Source organism: Desmodus rotundus, chromosome 11 (genome assembly GCF_022682495.2).
Source record: "Desmodus rotundus isolate HL8 chromosome 11, HLdesRot8A.1, whole genome shotgun sequence".
Lineage (NCBI taxonomy): Eukaryota > Metazoa > Chordata > Mammalia > Chiroptera > Phyllostomidae > Desmodus > Desmodus rotundus.
Window position 1 is genome coordinate 35,135,271 of NC_071397.1, and position 13,930 is coordinate 35,149,200.

General features: G+C 36.6%; 1 pseudogene; it reads right to left on the reverse strand.

Annotated features, from left to right (window-relative positions):
* Positions 1 to 10,772: 10,772 nt before the first annotated feature.
* Positions 10,773 to 13,209, reverse strand: LOC112319274 (G2/mitotic-specific cyclin-B2-like; annotated as a pseudogene).
* Positions 13,210 to 13,930: the final 721 nt, after the last annotated feature.

The window sequence follows — 13,930 nt, forward strand, 5'->3', positions numbered from 1 at the left end:
ATGATGTTTTACATGTACAGTTAAAAGTGCTGTATGTTTACTCTGTGTAAAACGAGCTAATTAACAGTAAGTTATCTGTAAATTTTTCTCTAGAAGTTGCTGATAACTGTTAAGGAAAACAATTTATCTTAATCATCTTGTATCACAAATTTTAAGATTATAATTATTACCTATCTTCTCATTAATTGGTCACGAATTAAAAATAACTTGTTATAAAATCAGGGGAAAACTGAGAAATTATGATATATCTCAGTTGTACTAATAAACTAATCATAACTAATCATAGCTATTTAGTTATAACTAAATCATAACTAATTTTGATAAAGTACAGATAAGACTGATCTGATTTGGTAATTTATATTTAGAGATTATGGAAAAGAGAAAAAATAAGATTACCATGTGGGAATTACTTATGAATGTGCCCATAATGGAATAAAGCAGAGATATGCAAAGTTACTTAGTATTATATAGTGGGTCCTAGGCCAAAGTAACTCTCATAAAAAAAAAAAAACCCACAAAAATACCTGTGTCATTTGGAAGGACGATGAAGAAGCTAGGAAAGTTGGAAAAGAAGTGAGGTGCAGAGCACACACTGGCCATGCCCAAGTTATTGCTGCCCAAAGATGGGGTGTCCTGGCCCAATTCATCCGGCATCTCTGTCCTTAGAGCAAAAGTGCACCTATTTTCAAGGTTGTTACACATTCCACGTCATCCAATATATGACTCATTCATCTAATCTCTTTTGCTCTAATTTCATGTTCATCAAGCCACTATTTGATTAGAATATGGGATTCCAGGCATCAAGGAAAAAGTAGAAGTCATGCCAGTTTCAGCATATCAATTCTAGTGAGTAGTATAAATAATAAATGGTGATCTGTCTTACACATTGTATCTGTGAGTAACATAGGTTTGCTCCTAAAATATGTATGCACCTTCAGAGGCTGATAGATCAAAATTCCGATCCTTCACAGCAGCAATCTAGCCTCCAGTCTGTTGTGAATCTACCAAGATTCATGTCCCTGCATAATGCTCCCTTGGCAGCATCCAGGTGGCTTCCCTAGGTGACAACCACCTCTCTAACTTTCTTAAAACATTAACACAGTGTATAAAGCCATTTTCACCAGAGCAGTAAACTAAATAAATATGCATATTGACATTACTCTGAAGCCACAATTACCAGTTGCAATTTGTCCCCCAAGAATACCAGATACTCTTCCATGCTTCTCTAATTAGCTCATTCTTCCAATCTCTAAAGAAAGTTATTTCCCATCTTCCTCACTCCCCACAAACATTATGCACCACCTTCATGAATCACTTTCAGTGGATGACCTTCCCTCACAATTCCCAAAAAAAACAGAAGCATGCCATCACTTAATCCAGAAGTATATCTGAACCTGTGATTATTTCAGGGGAAGGAGTTTTATTTCTTTTTTTGAAGCTTTTATTTAATTTATTTTTTTAAATATTGAAAAATAAACATAAGCCTTCATATGTTCCCAGACCTCCTTTCTCTAAACTTTTGGGGGAGTTTTTTATTTTAACCTCAGAGGTGAAAGTCTAATCTATCACACGTTCTTGGATTCTATCCCAATCTACATTCTTAAGATTTTTATTCCGTCAAGTATTCTGCCTCCTTTATATCAATCTCTGTTGGCTCTCCTTGGTCCTTTTTTATCAACATTGAATTATGCTTTTTTCCCCCAAATTAAAGGCAATAGAAACAAATAAACAACAAATTTATCTCTGCTCCTCATATCTCTTATCAAGTTACCACCTTATCTCTCTCTCCTTGTCTTCAAGCCAAGCTTCTCCAGAGACTTGATGCCATTCCTCTTCGATGCCGTGTATTTATACCTCAACCCATTCGATCACATCTTCATTAAAAGTTCACCTTCTAAAGTCACTACTGACTTTATGTGTTCTATTTAAAAGAAATTTTCTATTTTTCATTGGAAGGAATGTGACATCATTTAAAGAAGAGATGACTCTCTTCTTAAGACATTCTTCTCTTTGCCCCTATTACTCTCCACTCTCCTAAACCTCTGGTCCTTGTTTTTAGAATCCTTGGAGGTTTCTTCTTCTCCACAAAGTTTTAGAAGCAAACCAAATAGGGTTAATGCCCAAACTTACTGAGATCAATTTTTATACCAGCAACTGAGTGGAAGTTGGGGCCATCCCCTAGATAGGAAACACTGTAGGAGAAAACCCCTTAAGAATGGGAGGAAGAGCCCTTTACTATGAATTTTGAACAAGTTTGTTTTGAGATGCCTGCGAGACAACAAATTCTTGTTAGGCATGTGAAAAGGGGGATTGAAATTCAGATAATAGATGACAGATAACAATTTTTATACCAGCAACTGAGTGGAAGTTGGGGCCATCCCCTAGATAGGAAACACTGTAGGAGAAAACCCCTTAAGAATGGGAGGAAGAGCCCTTTACTATGAATTTTGAACAAGTTTGTTTTGAGATGCCTGCGAGACAACAAATTCTTGTTAGGCATGTGAAAAGGGGGATTGAAATTCAGATAATAGATGACAGATAAGTGTAAATTTTTTTTGTGGTAAATAAAATGGTCAAAAACCTGAAATAAATAGCATCATCCAGGGAATGAGTGCATAGTAGTACATAGTATAATTACAATTACCTGATATTTGGTCCCAAGGAATTTCAAAATACAAGGTCATATATATGATATTTGGAGCCTGGAAATGAATAAGCTCACCTATGGAAAACATGAGGATTCTAAAGAGAGGAGGCTCAGGAACAAGTTCCAGGCCCAGCAAATTTTAAAGGCTTAACAGAAAAGGGGGCTCCAGCAGGAAGACTAAGAGGAGTAGCTAACGAAGTGTAAATATATCTGGGAGACTGAAGCTCCAAGGACAGTAAAAGAAGAAAGTGTCTCCTTTATGGAAGGAAGGGAGGGAGGGTGGGAAGGGAAGGGAAGGAAGGCAGCATGGAAGGGAGAGATCATATGTTATGATTTGATCTATGTCCACAGAAATATATATGTTGAAGTCATAATCCCTGATACCTATGAATGTGGCCTTATTGGGAAATAGGGTCTTTGCAGATGTAATCAAGTTAAGAGGAGCACATACTGAATCAGAGTGAATAGATTTGAAGGGGGAAATTTAGACAGACAGACTCAGAGGGAAAATACCCATGTGAAAAAAGAGGCAGAAATTGGAGTAATGAAGGTATAAGGCAAGGAACTCCAAGGATTGCAGGCAACCACCAAAAACTAGGGATAGGTAAGAAAGGATTATTTTCTAGAGCATTAAGAAGGAGCGTGGCCCTAATGAAAACTTGATTTCAAATTTCCATCCTCCAGAACTCTGAGAGAATAAACTTGTGTTGTTTTTAAGCCACTGAGTCTGTGGCAATTTGTTAGGCAGTGTTGAGGAACTGCAGTATACACCAATGGAGGAATGTCAAATTGACATTCACATTGCATCCACTTTAACATAAATTTCTCTGTGCAGGGAAGAATATAAGCTTTACTCATGTTCTTGTTATATAATTATGTATCATGTTTTCTAGATATTGACTTTTAAAAATTTCAAAATCTTTTATATCTTATATTAATTAAAAAAAGAAAATTTTACTGTATGTCCTTGAAACAAAACTCATTTTGGAAAGTAAACTATGTAACTGAGGAGAGGGAGAACATGAATTCTCTATTCTCTAGATACTAAACAAATTTTTGTTGTTGTTGTTGTTCATCAGTCATGTCATGTTTCACAGCCTTTACGAAGACCTATGTAGTTTGCACTTGCTCAAGAAGCATTAGAGTATAAAATGATCTTATAGAAAGTAGCAATAATCAGCCTTGGCTGGTATAGCTCAAAGGATTGAGCACAGGCCTGTGAACCAAAGCATTGCTGGCTCAATTCCCAGTCAGGGCACATGCCTGGGCTGCAGGCCAGGTCCCCAATGCAGGGCGCACAAGAGGCAACCACATTGATGTTTCTCTCCCTCTTTCTCCTTCCCTTCCCCTCTCTTTAAAAAATAAATAAAATATTTTAAAAAAGAATTGTCCCTAACCATATCTGGCAATATTTGTCATGACTAACCTGCCACTAAAAGTAAATATAGTTGAAGTTTTAAAAAAGAAAGAAAATAGCAATAATCATAGCTTTCTTTGATATTGCTTCTCATCTTCCACATTGAGAAAGAACTGAAATTATGTACAGTCACAGAAATGACTGGCCCTGAAAATGTACTCAAACAAAAAAAATCTGATTTACTTTTTAAAAGTTTAGATCAACAGAACCAGTCATTTTCAAAGCATAATATGTGTTTCTGATTATAAATTAAATACATGTCCATTAGATGCAATTTGAAAATCCAGATAAGCACAGAGATGAAAATTATGATCATTCACAATTCTTACCAGTCAAAACAAACTATTACCAACAAGGAGTGTATCTCTAGCATTTTATCTATGCACATAATTTTTACCATGGTTTGGATCATGTATATTCACTTTTGAGCCCTAGTTTTCATTTATATTGCATTCTAAGAATTTTTGCATATCTTAAAACGATTTTTAACTCATTTCATGGTACAATAACATTCCATGGTTTTGGATTCTCACAATTTATTTAACCACTCTATTGTAACACATTTAGGGTTTTTAAAAATATTATTAAACATGCTATGATGAGCATAAAAGATATTTCAGTACCCACATATTTGAATATTTCTTAACATGTATAATTACTGCATCAATAATAATAATATATTGAATGGCAAGTATATTAACATTAAAAAGTAAAAGGAAAATATAAGAAATATCTCTTATTTTTAGAAGCAAAACAAATGTCTATGACCTAAAGTTTTACAAGAATCAATATTGACCACGAGCTCTAATTAACAAAGAATTTCTGTACAAAGAGCTAAGATACTTCCCCATCCCCATTTCACAACGGTAAGACTGAATGTTTTGGAATCCACAGGCATTAACCGAGGAGATATTGTCACACTCCACTCACATAGGAAATGCCACCACTCGTGGACTTCCTCAGGAGCATGCCACTAAAATTACACGCGAAACTAGCTCTCTCTTCTCTTGCTACAGGAGTAAGCTACTCTGATGAGATGACTAAGTTATTCGTACAAGAACTATGGACATATGTGCATAATTGCACTATGGACTTTCATATTTATTGAGGAGTGTTTTTAATTACAATGCCTGAGTAATTATTTTATAAAATCATAACTTGTTCAATTTGAAAATGAATGAATGACCATGGACAAATCACTTCACATTTACATTTCCTACTTGGAAAACAAGTAAAACAGTGATTTATAGGGAGTAAATAAAAATATGTAAAAATATAGACTCATTTTTAAAGTTATTGTTATTACCATTATGAACAAGTAACTGACTATCATAATTTGAACATTTAGGAATGCCTGTTCTTGCAAACTTTATCTACTGTAATATTACATTCTAAATTGTTTTTTTTCTGATCTTTTTCCCCGAAATTCTTACATTAGAAGAAAGTGCCCAAAACACATCAGTTTTACTCTAAAGTTCATAAAATCTTCATGTGAAAGCAAATCACTGAAGCAGTACTGCAGGGATATTACACCAGAGGCTGCTGTTAATAATGTGCGAAGTATTGGAATGTTCAACGAGTACAGCATATCAAATCCATAAAGACTAAGTTCATAAAACACCACAGAACAAACTTTCCAGTCCCTCCTAAAATATTTTTGAAGCAATTTAGTAGTTTGCTTCCAACTGTAAATGAGAGAATATCCGATCTTTGAGAATTTTACTTACATTGACAAGATTCAATATGAACTAGAGTTAACTCTTTAAGTTAACTTCTTTCCATAAGTTAAAAAATATCTTTTGCAAAAAACTTTGATAACTTCCATGATTTAAGTGACATAAACATTTTAAAAAGAGTTGATTGCACTGGAAATCAAACAGGTATAACGTCCTTTTTTTCAAAGAAGAGTTCTATCAAACAAGAAAGAAGTTACTGTTTTTTAGTGGTAACTATCATACTGATAGACACTTTAAAATATGTTACCTCCCTTAGGTGCTGTGTTGTAATCAAAAGGTCTTTAATAACAAGTTTAACAAGGAGTCATCTGAAATATTCTGATTTAAAATACTTCCATTGTGACAGTTTTAAAGCTTTCCCACTACTTTTGTCTTCTTTTGTTTAATTTCTGTTGTTTTTTGTCATATCTAGAATTCTTTTCATTCTCTAATCTGGGTGGTCATTTTGTGACAGCTCATCTAAAGTGAAAGTTTTACATTGAATCTTTTTTTAAAAAATTTTTATTGCTGTTCAAGTACAGTTGTCTGCATTTCTCCCCCACCACTCCCTCCAACCCCAGACATCCCCACCTCCCTCCCCTGATTCCACCCCCCACCTTGTCCATGAGTCCTTTATACATGTTCCTGAAAACCCTTCCCCTGTTTCCCCCCATTATCCCCTCCCACCTCTGCTCTGGTTGCTGTCAGATTGTTCTTAATTTCAATGTCTCTGGTTATATTTTGCTTGCTTGTTTGTTTTGTTGATTATGTTCCAGTTAAAGGTGAGATCATATGGTATTTGTCCCTCACCACTTGACTTATTTCACTTAGCATAATGCTCTCCAGTTCCAGAGCTCCTACCCTTTGTGACAACATGGATGAAACTGAATCTTTTAAATGGAAGCTTTTAATTTTGTATCATTTGATTTGCTTTAATATAATTGTACATGGGCCACATTAATTCTACTGTTATAGATTTGACTTTTTACTTTCAGCTGTCATATGAACGAGATTGTACTTCTAACTATCCATAAATGGGGGAAAAAAGATTCTATTCAGTTCCTCTTCTCACATTTCCCACCCATTATTGACCCATTATTGTTGCTGCCTCAAGCAAACAAATCAGGGGCAAACTTTGATCATTTTCCTTTCATCTCACTTGGCTAAATTTACTCTTCCCTTCAAGAAATTTCTGAAATTTATCCCTTCCTCCATGAAGCAATTGCTGGGAAAACTTCACACATATTTTAATGTTACCATATCACTTTTTGCAAATTTCTCCTTTATGCTATATATGCCATCAGACTCCAGGGTTGATATTAATTTTCCACATTAAAGTCATCATTTAATTCATTACTTGAATCAGTGTTTTGTATTGCATACCTACGGTATTTTTTCATTCGTAACTTGTATTTAATTGTACTCCCACAATACTTCTTTTTTCCCAATTGATTGTTTTGTTGGTTTTGTTTTCATTCAGCATTTATTCCATTTACTCTCCTCATGCCTACTTATTATTCCTACTATTATAAAAAAATTAAGTACCTTAGATAATACAAACAAACTTTATTCAACACTTCTTGAAGCGGACAGTCTACTTTAAGAGAACTGTCAAATTAAAGCACAGTGAAAAAAATGAATAGAAAATATCTGCTTGGTTGGGGCCACATAGTCCTCCTTGTTTGGAGTAGAATGAACAAGGAAATAAGTATAGAGCCCTGAGTGAGCTAGGCATATGGGAACTGGCTGATTGGATATACAGTAGGCCTTCCATATCTACAGGTTTCAAACTCATGGGTTTCACATTTACGGATTCAACCAACCATGAATCAAAAATATTTTTTTTAAATTCTCAGAAAGTTCCTCCCCAAAAGCATTGCTTAAATTTGCCACATATCAAACACTACACTGAATTTACTTGAATCAAAGGATGTGTAGATATGCCCTGTTATAGCCTACATAAAAATGGGTTATATAAAATATTATATCATGTTATGTGACATAATATTTCAGCACCATTGGATTTTGGTATCTGTGGGGATCCTGGAACCAGCCCCCTCAGAATGCAGAGGGAGGACCTGCTACTTTTCTGGTCTAGTGAAGCATTTATAAGGACGCGGAAGTTCCATAAGTTTCAGGTTGCTGATGTGGCACTCCGGGCAGGAGTGGCTCCATGCTAGGCCTAAAATTTATTTCACAACTACCAAGGTACATTATAAATTAAAGGAAGTTGATAAACTTTCCCCACTATTTTTTTCATCAAATAATCACTTATCAAAAGGTGACCAGCAACAGTCCAGAAAATTTCTTGAAGTTCAAGTACTTTAGTTGTCTTTAAGAAAATTTGAATATTTAAAAACTTAATCTTTGATTTTAAACCTCTGATATCATACTTTATTCTATGCTATCTTTGGTCTATTATAGTTGGTCACCCAACTATGAAGCAGGATCTCTTAACTTTTGATTGAGTTGTGTATTCTAAATTTTTATTTTAAAAGTAAAAAAATGTATTTTTAAAGTTGTCTTTTTGAAACAAGATGTGCTTCCCCATAGAAATAAGTTTTAGAAAGAAATCTTGGAGTCCTAAAATGGTACCCAAAACCCTTATTTCATCTATAATGTAGCTAAGCAATGACACAACTATTATACCTGATTTTATGACATAAACTTCCAGAGAAAATGGATTTCTTTAGTTCCAGTCTGTATGTAAGAACCCATCTACAATTACCATGGCTGTGTGATGAGACTGTCCCTGTTTCACTACTGGCTGGGTGGTCTGCAACAAGGTATTTAACCTGTCCCTCGGTGCCCTCATCTGCAACATGGCAGTGAGAATAGTATGTATTTAATAGAATCATTGTGAAAATTAAATGAAAGAATCTCATAAGAAACCAGATGCAACAAGAGGTTTCTGAAGGCATTAGGGGAAGTTCTTCCTCATTTTTAACCCTGCAGAGGTTGCGGTCAAAAAAATTACAGCATAGGTCGCATATATTCGAGAGATACATTCATTACCAGTGTGTGCTGAAATGAGAAAAAAAATGTAAATGGTAGAGTGTCAGCTTGTCCCTCAGTGGTCTTGAATGAGAGACTAGGTAGTCCTGATTGTTTCTGAAAAGACTTATTTAACCACAAACTCTGGCTGAATCTAATAATTAGAAAAGGAAAATGGAGAAATGGAAAGAATCTGGTGTCTCTAAAGACATTGTTCAGCTGCTAAATCATACAGTTCTGAAATCCACTCAGGTAAAGATATGAACATTCTTTTTGCAAATTTATATATTCATTCCTATCATTTAACCCAGTGTGAGTTGAGAATTCGGTTGCTGTTGTTTTGAAATCAATAGCTTTATTTTTTTTTTCTCACTATACATTTAGAAAGTGCTAGAGAGGATGTAGAGAAAGGGGAACCCTTTATGCTGTTGCTGGGAATGCAGACTGGTGCAGCCACTGTAGAAAGAAGTATGGAGATAACTAAAAAAAATTAAAATGGATCTGCCTTTTGACCTACTGATTCCACTTCTGGGAATATATCCAAAGGAACCCAAAACACTAATCTGGAAGAACATAAGCACCCCTATGTTCATTGCAGCATTATTTACAATCACCAAGATATGGAAGCAGCCCAAGTGGCCATCAGTAGATGAGTGGATAAAACAACTATGGGATATTTATACAATGGAATACTACTTGGCCATAAAAAAGAAGAAAATTTTACCTTTTGCCATAGTATGGATGAACCTGGAGGACATTATGCAAAGTGAAAATGGGTTAAACCAGTAAGAGAATAAACCAGTAAGAGAAAGGCAAATACCATATGATTTCTCTCATATGTGGAATCTAATGAACGAACTGAACTAACAAGGGAAATGAGAACAGACTCATAGATGGAGAGCAGGATGACAGCTAGTGAAGGGGGAGGTTAGGAGGTGGAAGGATTGAGAAAAAAGGGAAAAGGACTCATGGACAATAGTGTGGTGATTGCTGGGGGAGGACAGAATAAGGGGAATTAAAGGTAATGGAAAAAATACAATAAAGGAAATACTTTCTAACAAAAAAATAAGTATGGTTGAGAAGAGGTTTCACAGAATAGACTAGAGGACTATACAGAAACTCAAGAGTTCCAAATCAGCAGGACAAAATGCACAGAGGAAGTGCTTTCCCCAGGGCCCCAGCAGCCTGTAACTCTCCCATCAGTGAGGCAAGCTCTTTTTTTGTTAAATAGATATAAAAATCTTTGACTTCTTTTTAAAAATATTTTATTTATTTATTTTTAGAGAGAGGGGAAGTTGGAAAGAGAGAGAAAGAAACACTGATGCATGAAATAAAACATTGATGGGTTGCCTCTCGCACATCCCTAACTGGGAACCTGGCCCACAACCCAGGCATGTGCCCTGAGTGGGAATCGAACTGGCAACCTTTCAGTTTACGGGACAATGACCAGCATTCTGAACCATACGAGTCAGGCTAGATATAAAAATCTGAAACAATATATTATTAAATTGGATCTAATAATATATAAAAATATATCACTTTTATCCCAGTAATACCAGATTCATAAAACTTAGAAAATCAATGTAATTCATCTTTTTTAAATTGAATTTACTGAGGTGACATTGGTTAATAAATGTACCCATTATATAGGTTTAACAATTGTATAATACATCATTTGTATATTGTATGTTCACCGCCCCAAGTCATGTCTCCTTCCATCATCATTTATTCCCCCTCTTTACCCTCTTCTATCCCCCCTCACCCCCCCGCATTTCCTTTTGGAAATGATCATACTGTTGTCCATCCATGAGGGTTTTTTTTTCCCTGAATTCTTTCATCTTTGTCACCCAGCCCCACTACCCTCTCCCTTTTGACAGCTGTAGGTCTGTTTTCTGTATGTATGAGTCTGTTTCTGTTTTGTTTGTTAGTTTTTTTTGTTTATTGGATTCCACATGTAAATGAAATTATATGGTATTTGTCTTTCTCTGACTGGCTTATTTCACTTAGTATAATATTCTCCCTTTCTATCCATGGTGTCACCAAAGGTAAATTTTGAGTTCACCTGAGGAATTGTGTTGATCTTCAAAAGTTTGCTTCTTGCATACTTCTTTTTTTTTTAATCCTTGCCCAAGGATGCTTATTGATTTTAGAAAGAAAGGAAGGAAAAGAGAAAGAGGGAAAAAAGAGAGGTGGGTAGAGAGAAACATTGATGTGAGAGAGAAACATCAATCGGTTGCCTCCAGTATGTACCCCAATAAGGGAGTGAACCTGCAACTCAGGTATACCAAGGTCTGTCCACAAAGTATACAGCCATGTACTATAAAAAAAGAGATATTTATTGAAGAAGATACAAGAAACATTGTGCATAGAACAATGATGCCTCTCTCCCCTTCAAAGTAGGCACCTTGGGACCTCAAACAGTTCTCCCAGCATCTCTTCCACTATTCAAAACAATGCAAAATCCTTTGTTGGAATTTCCATCAGCTGCCCCATCATATTTTCCTGAATCTCATCTATGGTCTGAAATCTCTTCCCTTTCCAAGGTGATTTTAATTTGGGGAAAAGCCAGAAGTCTCAGGGTGCCAAATCTGGGCTGTAGGGGGGCTGAGTCACCTGGGTGATTTGATATTTCACCAAAGAACTTGTCATGAGATGTGATGCATGAGCAGGCACATTTGTGGTGATGAGGCTGCCAATCACCAGTTGCCCACATCTGTAGCCTTCTGAATCATCTGAATAGTGTCCATGGAGGAATGTTCAAACTTAATGCAAAATTTGATGCAGAGTTGTTGCTCTACTCAGTCATTTTGAATACAACAGCCACACAGTAGACATGCTTGCTCAGTGGCATCTACCACTCTACTGACTAGTACAGTGAAGTCATCACTCTTCATACATGAGCATTCCTGTCCACTCTCCTTGGCCACCAGGTTACATTGATGTCACGCAAACCATTCTTCTTATTTTCACAATGGCTAGACTTTTTCCAGACAGACAGGCATATGCCCTTACAGGGAATTGAACCCACAGCCTTTTGGTGTATGGGATGCTGCTCCAACCCTGAGCCACCTGGCCAGGGCTGCATACTTATGCTTGATGGTAATAAATTTCATTTAAGTTTTCCTTTACTTTCACTGCATGTTTGGCCATGTATTGCATGCCTTCCAATAATTCATTCTCTGTGTTTCAGTGTGCTATTGCTACTTAAAATTCTATTTCCTTGGCCTAGAAACTTCTGGGACAGACAGGAAATAGCTGTCACCTTAGAAGGGCGATAATGTGTCACTATTTCCTACTCAATGAGAGTCAGCACCATCAAATATTTGGCTAAAGTGCTAACCTCATCCTCCAACCTCATCCTCCCTGGCTTTTGATGCTCACCTTAAAAAAGGTAGTGACAAAGGTCAACCTAACTCACATTTCATTTCTTTCAAAATTAGAGTTTCCATTTCTTAGACTTGGGAACTACTGTACATATTGTCTGTGATACAAAGGCTTCAATATTTGGAGAAAACATCTCCTCACGCTTGGAAGCCAAGAGCAGAGCTATAATCCCAACCAGCTGAAGCTTCTTAGGAGAGACGGGCTGAACTTGTAAAAATTGGTCCATAATAGCAACATATATGTACAGAGTAGCAGCCTAAACCTGGACTAGATTCACATCAGGATGACACATATACATCTTTTTATATCCTGTTGTCTATTCAAGAATTGTGGCTGAAATTTATGCCCTGGCCATGTGGCTGAGTTAGCTGAAGCATCATCCAGTACACCAAAACGGTTGCTGGTTCCACCCCAGCTCAGGGCACATATCTAAGTTGTGGATTCTACCCCAGTTGAGCATGTACGGGAGGCAACTGATTGCTCTCTCTCTCTTTCTCTCTCTCCCTTTCTCTCTCTCTCTCTCTCTTTCTCTCTTTCTCCCCACCTCCCTCTCACCCCATTCTCTAAAATCAATAAAAATATGGTGAGGATTAAAAAAGAGAGAAAGAAATGTGGATTTATGAATGGCAGAACTTCAGGATGCCTTAGATATTGATGGATATCCTTAATGTAGTCGCTGCAGAGCTGAGGGGTCTTCCAGTCTTCACTACAATATCCTCGATTTTGCAAAGCAAGGCATCAGAGAAGCTTGGCAGAGGTTTTTGTCCTTCGTGGAGGTATCTTCAGGTGTGGGTGAAAAACCCTTTGGAGCCAACATTTTTATCTGAACTGATTTCACAGAATCAGTAGGTTTCAGTTGTTTGTGGACATTTGTTGTCTGGGTGGTTTGTACAGGTACTTTGGTATTCTGAAGCTATTGATACTTGTGTGGCTCTGGTTCTAACTTTATTTCCAATTTTTTCTAAAACTGCCCTCCAGAGTGTCACATGACACTTCACTTTCAAATTAACTCCTGTGTCAAAATCTTCCAGACCAATGGACACCGTGGGCATCTGAGCAGTGCCATGAGGGACCGGGGCAGGCAAGAGTGCCAAATGCATCCAGGGAGGGACACTGATTGGTGAGGGATGGCACAGGCTTTTGCAGCGGCGTTAGGTCTGCACTCCAACCTCATACCACTAGAGATATTATTCCCTGTTGTTTTCAAGTGAACAAATCTCAACTAAGCAACTCTGGTGAGTTATAAACTCGTGAGAAGCAGAGTGCCATAGGCTACAGATGCAGCAGTCAAAGAGAGTCTAAGTCAAAGTTAAGCCCCACCAATCCCTGGATTACTGTCAACTCTGTGGACTCTTAGAGGCCAGTGCAACCCACCCCTCCTAGAGCTAGCCTTGGGAGTCATGGCGGGCACAATGAAGTGCTCCAAAAATAAAATAAAATCAGAAATACAGTAACAATATACATTAATTCATGACAAATATTCTAAGTCTAATACACTCTGTAATTCTGAGAAATATTGGTGGGACTTGGGAAGAAGGATGTGGGAATTGGCTTCTTCTTATTCTTATAGATGAGGAAATGTTATTGCTAGAGTTATTAATGGACAGAAAAAATGAATAGATGGAGGCTGGGACAAATGGCAAAAGAAAATTGTTATAATTTTAGTGTATGAAGCTCTGCATTTATACTTGTATCAGTAAGGCACAGAGAAATGGACAGTACCCTCAAAGAAAAATGTTCCCTAATTTTAAAATAATTGACTATTGGTCTTTA